Source organism: Marmota marmota, unplaced genomic scaffold (genome assembly GCF_001458135.2).
Source record: "Marmota marmota marmota unplaced genomic scaffold, marMar, whole genome shotgun sequence".
In the NCBI taxonomy this organism is placed as follows: Eukaryota; Metazoa; Chordata; class Mammalia; order Rodentia; family Sciuridae; genus Marmota; species Marmota marmota.
The window spans coordinates 59349895-59359070 of NW_025999977.1; positions in this window are offsets into that span (position 1 = coordinate 59349895).

Sequence of the window (9176 nt, forward strand, 5' to 3'; positions counted from 1 at the left end):
GCTCACTTAACCCAATCAATGCCTTATCCTCTGGGTGGGTTGATAAAAGGGAACTGAAGGACCATCAGTAGGTGGAGGGAACAAGCGGGCGGGGAGGACAGGGGAGAGGGGAGCACTGGGCAATGATGTTGTTCCAATCCTGCTGCGCTGTGCGCCAGAGTGAGATGCACAATGGACCACCTCCACATACAGCTGTAGCCACCATGCGATAGACCTTCAAGGACATCTGCAAGGACAGCTGCTGGCGCTGAGTGCAGGCCGGTGGGCGATGCCGGGGAGGCCATGGGCTTGTCCTCTGTAGTCACACGTTGTCCTTGGGCTTGGCTGGGGAGGTCATGGGCTGGCCCTGGGTAGTCCCTCATTGTCCCTGGTGTCCTGGGGGAGGCCATGGGCCCTCTGTAGTCACATTGTCCCTGGGTAGTCACTCAATGTCCCTCGGAGGCCATGGGTTTGCCCTGGGTGTCACTCACTGTCCCTGGTGTCCTGGGGGTGGCCATGGGCTGGCCCTGGGTAGTCCCACATTGTCCCTGGTGTCCTGGGGGAGGCCATGGGCCCTGGGTAGTCCCACATTGTCCCTGGTGTCCTGGGGGAGGCCATGGGCCCTGGGTAGTCCCACATTGTCCCTGGTGTCCTGGGGGAGGCCATGGGCCCTGGGTAGTCCCACATTGTCCCTGGTGTCCTGGGGGAGGCCATGGGCCCTGGGTAGTCCCACATTGTCCCTGGTGTCCTGGGGGAGGCCATGGGCCCTGGGTAGTCCCACATTGTCCCTGGTGTCCTGGGGGAGGCCATGGGCCCTGGGTAGTCCCACATTGTCCCTGGTGTCCTGGGGGAGGCCATGGGCCCTGGGTAGTCCCACATTGTCCCTGGTGTCCTGGGGGAGGCCATGGGCCCTGGGTAGTCCCACATTGTCCCTGGTGTCCTGGGGGAGGCCATGGGCCCTGGGTAGTCCCACATTGTCCCTGGTGTCCTGGGGGAGGCCATGGGCCCTGGGTAGTCCCACATTGTCCCTGGTGTCCTGGGGGAGGCCATGGGCCCTGGGTAGTCCCACATTGTCCCTGGTGTCCTGGGGGAGGCCATGGGCCCTGGGTAGTCCCACATTGTCCCTGGTGTCCTGGGGGAGGCCATGGGCCCTGGGTAGTCCCACATTGTCCCTGGTGTCCTGGGGGAGGCCATGGGCCCTGGGTAGTCCCACATTGTCCCTGGTGTCCTGGGGGAGGCCATGGGCCCTGGGTAGTCCCTCATTGTCCCTGGTGTCCTGGGGGAGGCCATGGGCCCTCTGTAGTCACATTGTCCCTGGGCAGTCCCTCATTGTACCTGGTGTCCTGGGGGAGGCCATGGGCTGGCCCTGGGTAGTCTTCCTTCTTTCTCTCTGCCTTCCAGCCACCAGGAGCTGAACAGCTCTCCTGTGCCGTGCCCTTTGCTGGAACACTGGGGCCTTGAGCAGTGGAGCTGCCCAGGATGCACTGAGCATCTGAATCAGTGAGTCCCAAATCAGCTTTCCCTCCTTTAGTGGTTCTTGTTGATATTTTGTCACCATGATGGACAGCTGGCTTACGCGCCCCTCTCGTCACAGGGCCGATACATAACTGACCTCCTTTGCACTTGACTGTGGACCTCAGGGTAGGCCTGGAGAATGTGCTCATGTGGGAGGGCCTCACGGGAGGTTCGGGTCCCCATCTCAGCCTGACTGTGAACGCGATTCTGGCCGTCATTCAGGAAGGGAGCCTGGAAGGCGGCGGAGGGTCCCCAGGTGAGGACCTGGGAGCTTCCATCTGCTCCCAGGGAGAGGAGTTCTGAACCGCGCACCTTTTCACAGCCAGCCTGCCCTGGCATCAGTGCCCTGGCCACACTTGGCTGCAGCAGAAAACATCAGGGCCTCTTAAGGCAGAGGATGGAAGAAGGAGCCACGTTCAGGGTCCTCCAGGTCTGGCCTGGGCTGTGGTGGGTCCAGGCTGGGATCCTGCTCCCCCCCCCCCAGCTCTGGTCCTGCCCCAGGGCCTCTGCTGGGGTGGGGAGGGAGCGGGGAAGAAGGCTCTGGGGCTGCCCACACAGGGCAGGGCCCTGGAAGGAGGCAGGCCCACCTCTACACCCAGGCTTCAGTGGGAGAGCGCAGATGGCCTCGTGAGAAGGTGCTCACAGCGTGCGTGAAGCCAGGTGGGACTGGCAGGGAGCAGGAGTGCTGCCAGGAGCTTCTCCTCCTGCGCAGAGGACGTCCTGAACACGGGTTTGAGTCCGCTCATTTGATGGCCCATGGAGAGGACGCATTTCTTTCATTTCTATTGAAAGAAAGGTCCAGCGTTGTACTCCACAGGTGACCCATATTCATGGTCTACTTCCCACTCACGGGGCACCGTGCTCGGGGGGCACTGGGGAGACGGCAGCAGAGACACCTGTGTGGGTTTCTGATGCTGGAAGAGGCCTCCTCAGCGCAAGGCAGAAGCCCAGCCAGCAGCCAGCTGGGAGCGGCCAGTGTGGCTAGACTCCTGCCCCGCTCCAGTGAGGAGGGGAGCTTCGTGCAGAGGAGGGGAGGGAATAGCATGGCCCCAGGGTGGGCCAGGGCAGCAGAGGGAGTGCGGGAAGAGGACTGGGTGGGCCTTCCCAGGGTGGTACTTGGGGCCAGGGGGCACAGAGAGGTCTTGTGGGTCTAACAGTGGACAGTGATGGCACGTGGGCAAGCCTACTCTGATCCATGAACATCAGGAGCCTCAGAGGCTGGGCCCAAGAACCAGGCAGGACGCGGCTCCTCTAGGAGACACCCGTGGTGCCAGAGTCTCCTGGACACCAGGACAGGACCCTTGGTGCCAAGCTCCGGAGCTGGCTGTGTTCTCAGCTGCTGGGACCCAGGAGCCCACAGGGAGGACAGGGCTCACGAGGGAAATGATTTTGCTGGGATGAAGCTAAGTTGCTCTTCATCCACCTTCTTAGGGTTTTGAATGTGTATGTGCATCGTGAAATTGAGACCCCCACACTGGTCAATGACCCCTGGGAAAATCCTCAGAGATAAATATGCTGTGAGGAGCATGTTTATTCGAATGATTGAGGGTGGGAAAGAAATACGCCTTTGAGTGCTCTCTGTGAGATTTCTGATTCTCTGTGTAATTTATCTCATGAGTTCTCACAGCCGCTCTGACAGCCGGGGGTGACTTTCCCATTTCGACAATGGAGAACTCCGACAGGGTAAGTGATGTTCCCCAGCTCACCACCAGGAGGCGGTGGAGCTGGGATGGAATCTGGCGTGAGGCCAAGCTGTCCTCCTTGGCAGGTGAGACACTGCAGGGTTTGTTCAGCTACCACCCAGTGACGTCGAGGGGAGGAAGGGCATTCCACCCAGTTGGGATAGGTAGGAGTTTCAGGGGCCCCCAGTGGTCCCGGACATCATGACAGTGGCCACTGGAGCTCAGGACCCAGGGAGAATGGGAACAGGTTTTCTCTCCAGGGAGATTCCTTCCTGGCAGGTGGGCAAGCCTACTCTTATCCTCCGGTACCAGGTGGAAAGATGGATGGCCCAAGGTGACCCACTGGAGCATGCATGGGAAGCAAGACCGGGGAGAATGTAGTCTCACTAGGAGTCACTCCTGATCCTACAAATCTCTGACTGGTTGAGGATTAGGAGGCCAGGGCTCCCCAGGACAGCACAAGCCAGGAAAACTCGGGTCGTCTCGGAGTGGGGGGGGCGTGAGCTGTGCTGGGCTGGGAGGCTCCGTGGCTGGACTGGTACCAACATGAGCTTCCAGCCATTGCCACAGCCAGGAAGGCACGGACGGCCCAGGGCCGCACTGGCTGGGGCAGCAGTGAGTCCAGTCCTGAGTCTGGACATGGCAGTGATCGCTGGTCAGGGAGTCCCAGGTCAGGGAGCTTCTGACCTGGAGCAAGGGGCAGACTGGCCGCTGCAGGGAAGGCTGAGGTGAGCCTTCGGGGGTCAGGTGAGGCTCCTCCTGATGTGAGATTCAGAGCAGCTCCTGGCAGCAGCTGGGGATGGCTGGTCTGTCCCCAGCCCTGACCAGAGTCACAGTGATGGGGAGCCTCTGGGACCAGATTTATAGGATTGCCACTTCCTGTCCTTAGTATTCTATAGAAATCAGTTGCTATGAAATTGACCTTATTTTTTCCCATCGTCTAAGTATTTTGGGGTTTGTGGCAGGTTTTGGACTCTGGGCACGCCTGAGATGGCTAATTCTGCTTTGAAATGGCTTTTTGAACTAACTGTGTGAATCTATCCAGCCGTCCTTTTAGCCTCGTTGTCTCACTTCTCCACAGAGACCTGGCACAGTTCCACAGGCAGCTGTCGTCCTTTTCCCAGTGGAAGACCAGAGCCCGCTCTGTGCAGCCTAGGTGAGGAGTGGCAGTGTTCCTGCTCCCACCGGGTTGACGGGGACACTGGTCAGCAGCCGGTCACGGGGGAAGGCGGCTGCACCTCTCCACCCTGCAGTGTCACTGGAATCCCCCCCTGAGCAGTCATGGACCTCTTAAATGGACCGGCACCAGAGGCGTCCAGGAAGGGAGAGGGTGCCCTCAGGAAGGACAGAAGTCACCACGAGGGCCCAGGGCAGGCAGGGGCGTGCAAGGGCTCTCTGACAGCAGACAGCCTGGAAGCCGGTGTTTTCTGTGATAATTGCTGTCACTATGGCAACCACCACCTGTGCTTGGACTACAGGGTCTCCTTCACCTGTCAAGACCTTTCAGCAGGGACAACTGTCCCCTCCTGTGAGGGAGGGGAGGGAGAACGGGCTCTGAAGACGGAGAGGTGGCCACCAGGGGGGTCTGGCTGGGGTCAGACCTGTCTGTCCTCAGGTGGCTGACACTCTCCACATGGCAGGGACGGCCGCATGGGGGGGACAGGGCCTTTTCAGGCAGAAGCCGTCACACAGCTCTGAGCACGTCTGGGTGGGGGGCGTCTGGGCCTGAGGGGGGCTGGGAGGTGCTGCTCGGCTGGGCGGGGAGCTGGGGAGCCTCAGGCTGCAGAGGGGACCCCGAGTGTCCCAGCGGGAGCGCTGGCGGGGTTGGGGGCAGCGGTGGGTGAGGGCCGGTTCCCAGATACTATGGCAGCAGAGGGGTCGTGGNTTTTTTTTTTGTTTTTGTTGTTTTGTTTTTTGTTTTCGGGGGGGGGGGCACTGCCGTCCTGGTCGATGGGTGTGTGCAGCACGAGGCCAGCCCTTTCTGGATGGGCCCCTCCTGCACACAGGCTGCTGGCTTCAGGTCCGCCTTCTCATGAAGCCCAGACTGAGCCCTAAGAGGCTATAATCTGAGGGTTTAAAAATGCCAAACCCAATCCTGCGGGATACCAGGGTACCAGATAAACAGCCCTCTGGCCTGGAGCCTGGGGCGCCCACCGCCGTCTTTCATGGTCTGTTCTAGCTGTTCACCCAGCCCCCGCGGCCCGTGCTAGCGCTCTGTGCTGCTTATCACCTTGCCAGGTGAGGACCAAAGAGTCAGGGCCCCTGGGGCAGCAGCTGCTTGGAGGGTCACTTTCCGGCTCTGCGGAGGGCAGATAAGAGCTGCTGCCCTCCACACGGTGATCTTGGGGAGATCGACTGGTTGCGGCGGTGAGTGTGCTCAGTACACGGAAGCTCTGAACAGTCCAGGTATTGGGACGCTGCGTCTGGGGTCTAGGACGCCCCCTCGTCACTCCCCCCTGGCTGCCCGTCTGTGCCATCCACCGCGGCAGGGGTGTTGCGCCGCTATTTTGGAAGGTCTGCCTGTGACTGAGGAGCGTAGAGGACTGTCTGGGTGAGGCTGCCTGAGGCCAGCCGAGCTGGCCAATCGAGAGTGACCGGGAGAGGGGTCCCAGGACTCTGTCTCCTGAGTGTTGCCCTCACACTCCTCGGCCGTGCTCAAGCCCACCCCGGCCTGACTCCCACACTGACCCGCCGTGCGTGCCACTGGGAGTGGTGAGACCCTCCACCATGATCACTTTCCAGTCAGAGAAGACCCCATTGGGCCCCTATGGCCGCTTTGCACCTTCCTGCAGAGCCCAAGTCAAATCCTTCCATGCACATCACAAGTTAGCTGGCAGAGGGACTGACGGCCATTTTTGAAGAAGTTGGAGTCCCACTATGTTCATGTTTTGCAAAAGTACACTGGCAAGTAGACACAGATTGGGAGGAGCTCCGCACGTGGCCCATCCCAGGTGGCCGCGGCAGGCACCCCCGGAGCACCTCCTGGGCACGGCCGTTCCCGGATCGTTTCAGGGGAAGGGTATGGATCGCTCTGTAAAATCGTGCTATGTTTTACGCCCCTCAATCTTTCCCGTGTCCTTCGTTGGATGCTTCCTGGGGCCGCATCCCTCTCTGTCTTTCAGTGGCGCGTTGCTGGCTGCCATCTTGACGGGTGCGAAGGAGGTGCTGCCTGTGGCACCTACCGCAGCAGGGCAGGGGGCTCAGCAGGGCAGGGGGCTCAGCAGGGCAGGGGTCTGGGAGGGTTTCCTGTTTCCACTGCTGTGCCCAAGAGCACAGAGTGCGGCGTGCTCTGTGACAGAGAAGGACGCGGGGCGCACCGCGGCCCCCGCCCGCCACAGGGAGCAGGCTCAGTCGGGCCCCACGGGATGGCACAGGGAGACACGCTGCCTGTCATTAATGTAGGACACATTCTTCAACCCAACCTTCTGTGTCAGAAACTATGGACATCTGTACGGTCCTTGAACGGCCAGGTGGTGCTCGGGAAGGGCCTCTCCGGCTGGTGTTCCTGCCGCCAACCAGAGAGGACCTGGTTATTGGGCTACTTTTTTTTTCAGATACTCTGTGCCTTCATTGTCATGTCTGTCAATTTGATAGGTTCCATTAGTACCTGGTGTTGGTCTTAATGAAGTATAACTAGTGAATCAGGCCATTTTTTTTCATATTTATTGACCCCTGACATTTCTAATTAGCTTTTTCTTTTCACTGTCAGTGCTAGTTTTCTTGTTTCGTGGTTAGATTTCTTTATATTTTAGATACTGATTTGTCACATGTACAAATACTTCTGTTCTTATTTGTCACTTGATTCTGTCATGATGTTCTGGATGTGTGAAATCGTTGCTCGCGTACATCATGCGGTCCGACCCCTCGTCTCCCCTGACTGTGGTGTCTTGCTCACAGCAACGTTGTCTGACTTTTCACTCCACCGGCCTTGAGGGCAAGCGCTCTTGTGAAATGACCCCAGGCCGAGAGCAGAGAGCGCCAGCCAGGCGTCCCTCAGGTGGATCAGGTTCGGCCCTGGGGCGGAGACAGGCGTCACTTTTGTAGGGCAGACTGTGTGGGCGCCTCAGGGGCTGTGCCTGGGGCCCGCGGCAGTGACATACGAGGTAAGGCACCCATTGCAGAGCCGGGAGAGCCACTCTGTCCTCACACCTGTCCTCTCAGAATCCACCCTGACCCTCCCTGCGGATGTTTGGCCATCTGTCGCCATGCCTTCCTTCCTTCCTTCTGGAAATAAGTCAGGGCTGGGATCAATTTCTTGCTACACTTGCCGCGTCTCTTCGCTCATCCCATATGTCCATCACCTTCAGCGGGTGCCTGCTCCTGCCCAGCCTCTCGCTTCCACCACGACGCCCAGCTTTTACTCCCCGGCCTTGGTCTACAAAACATGCTTTATTGTCCTTATTAATCCCCCTGCGATGCCCCTCAGACTCCATTGTTCTCCAAGAGAATCAGAGCACTTTTAAAAGCCTCTTTATTTCACCAGGGAAGTAAGAAGAGAGACCTTCCAGGGACCTGCCTTCGCCAAGGTCAGCCCTTCGCGGGGCCTTACGCACCTGAGCTTGTAGCTTGTCTCCGTAGGGAACGGGGCTACTGGAGGGAGGTCAGACAGCGGTACCCGGCCTTGGAGGTCGCGCTGTCAGCTGAGTCTCAGGGCAGCTGTCGCTCCCCGCTTTCCGCAGGACCGGGCCCCGCTGGGGTGACTCCCACCACCCGGGGTCAGCCCAGCAGGAGAGGCCTCGCAGGAGACTCGGAGCACAGTCTGCTCTCCCTGGAGGACCTTGCCTCTGTGCCCAGCCCTCGGAAGGCTTCTCCGAAATGACTCACGTCGTCCTGGGCCTGTGACTGAGGCCATGTGACCCCCAGCAGTGCTCCGCGGAAGAGCGCAGCCTGCCCGAGGCCGGCTCCACGGGTGTGCGGACAGCCTGCCTGGCACCAGGGCCCTGCTGATGCTCTTGTGGTGCAGGGGTATCAGAGGGGACGGGCCTGTCAGCACAGGCAGGAGGAAACAGGCCGCGGTCAGAGAGCGCGCCACCTGATCACTCCAAACTGCGAGTCAGGAAGGCATTTCTTGCTTCATTGGTTTCTAAGCTGCTTTAGGAACGCACTGTGGGTAGGAGACCTGCAGGCTGACCACTTCAGTGCTGGTGACAGGACTTCACCGCTGTCACCTATACTTACTGGGCAATGATAGGCAGTTGGCTGGACTCTGAGCTGAGACATGGTCTATTTGGGGGGACAGTTCAAAGCTATGTGGGTTGTCTGCAGAGGAGGCTGAGGATCAGATGGTGTGGACAGACAGCAAGCCACAGGCCGTGGTGGCCCAAGCAAGTTGTAAAGGAAACTTGTTCTCCCTGGCTGGCATCTGGAGGCCAGGTGCAGAAGCAGGCCCATTGTTAGTCTTTTCTCTCTCACTGTAAGAAATCACCTGAGGCTGGGTAGCTTAGAAAGAAATGAGGCTGTATTGAGCTCACAGTTCTGGAGGCTGAAATCCAAATGGCAGGGTTCTGCTCTAGCAAGGACCCCTCACGGCCTCATGCCATATGGATGGAGTGGCAGGAGCAGCTGTGGAAGGAGGAGACAGGAAATGAGTGGCTGGGAGGGGACAGGCTAGATCTTTAATGACAGACTTCTTAGGAGAACTCAGTCGGTGTTTGGTGAGGACGGCCTTGGTCCCTCTGAGGCATGACCCCGATGGCCTAGGGACCTCTCACTAAGCCACCACCTCTCCTGCATCACACTGGGAGCAAAGGCTCCAAAACAGGAGACACATGTGGACCATGGTGCCGGCTTGTCTCCTGCTGGCCCCTGGGCCCAGGGGGAGCATGTGTCTTCTCTTCTGAGCGGAAGTCAGCACAGAGGAGCCCTCTGGGCTCCGATGCCTCTGCGACCCGGCCAGCACAGCAGTCCTGCCTTGGAGACCCGGCCAGCACAGCAGTCCTGCCTTGGAGACCCCGCCAGCACAGCAGTCCTGCCTTGGAGACCCCGCCAGCACAGCAGTCC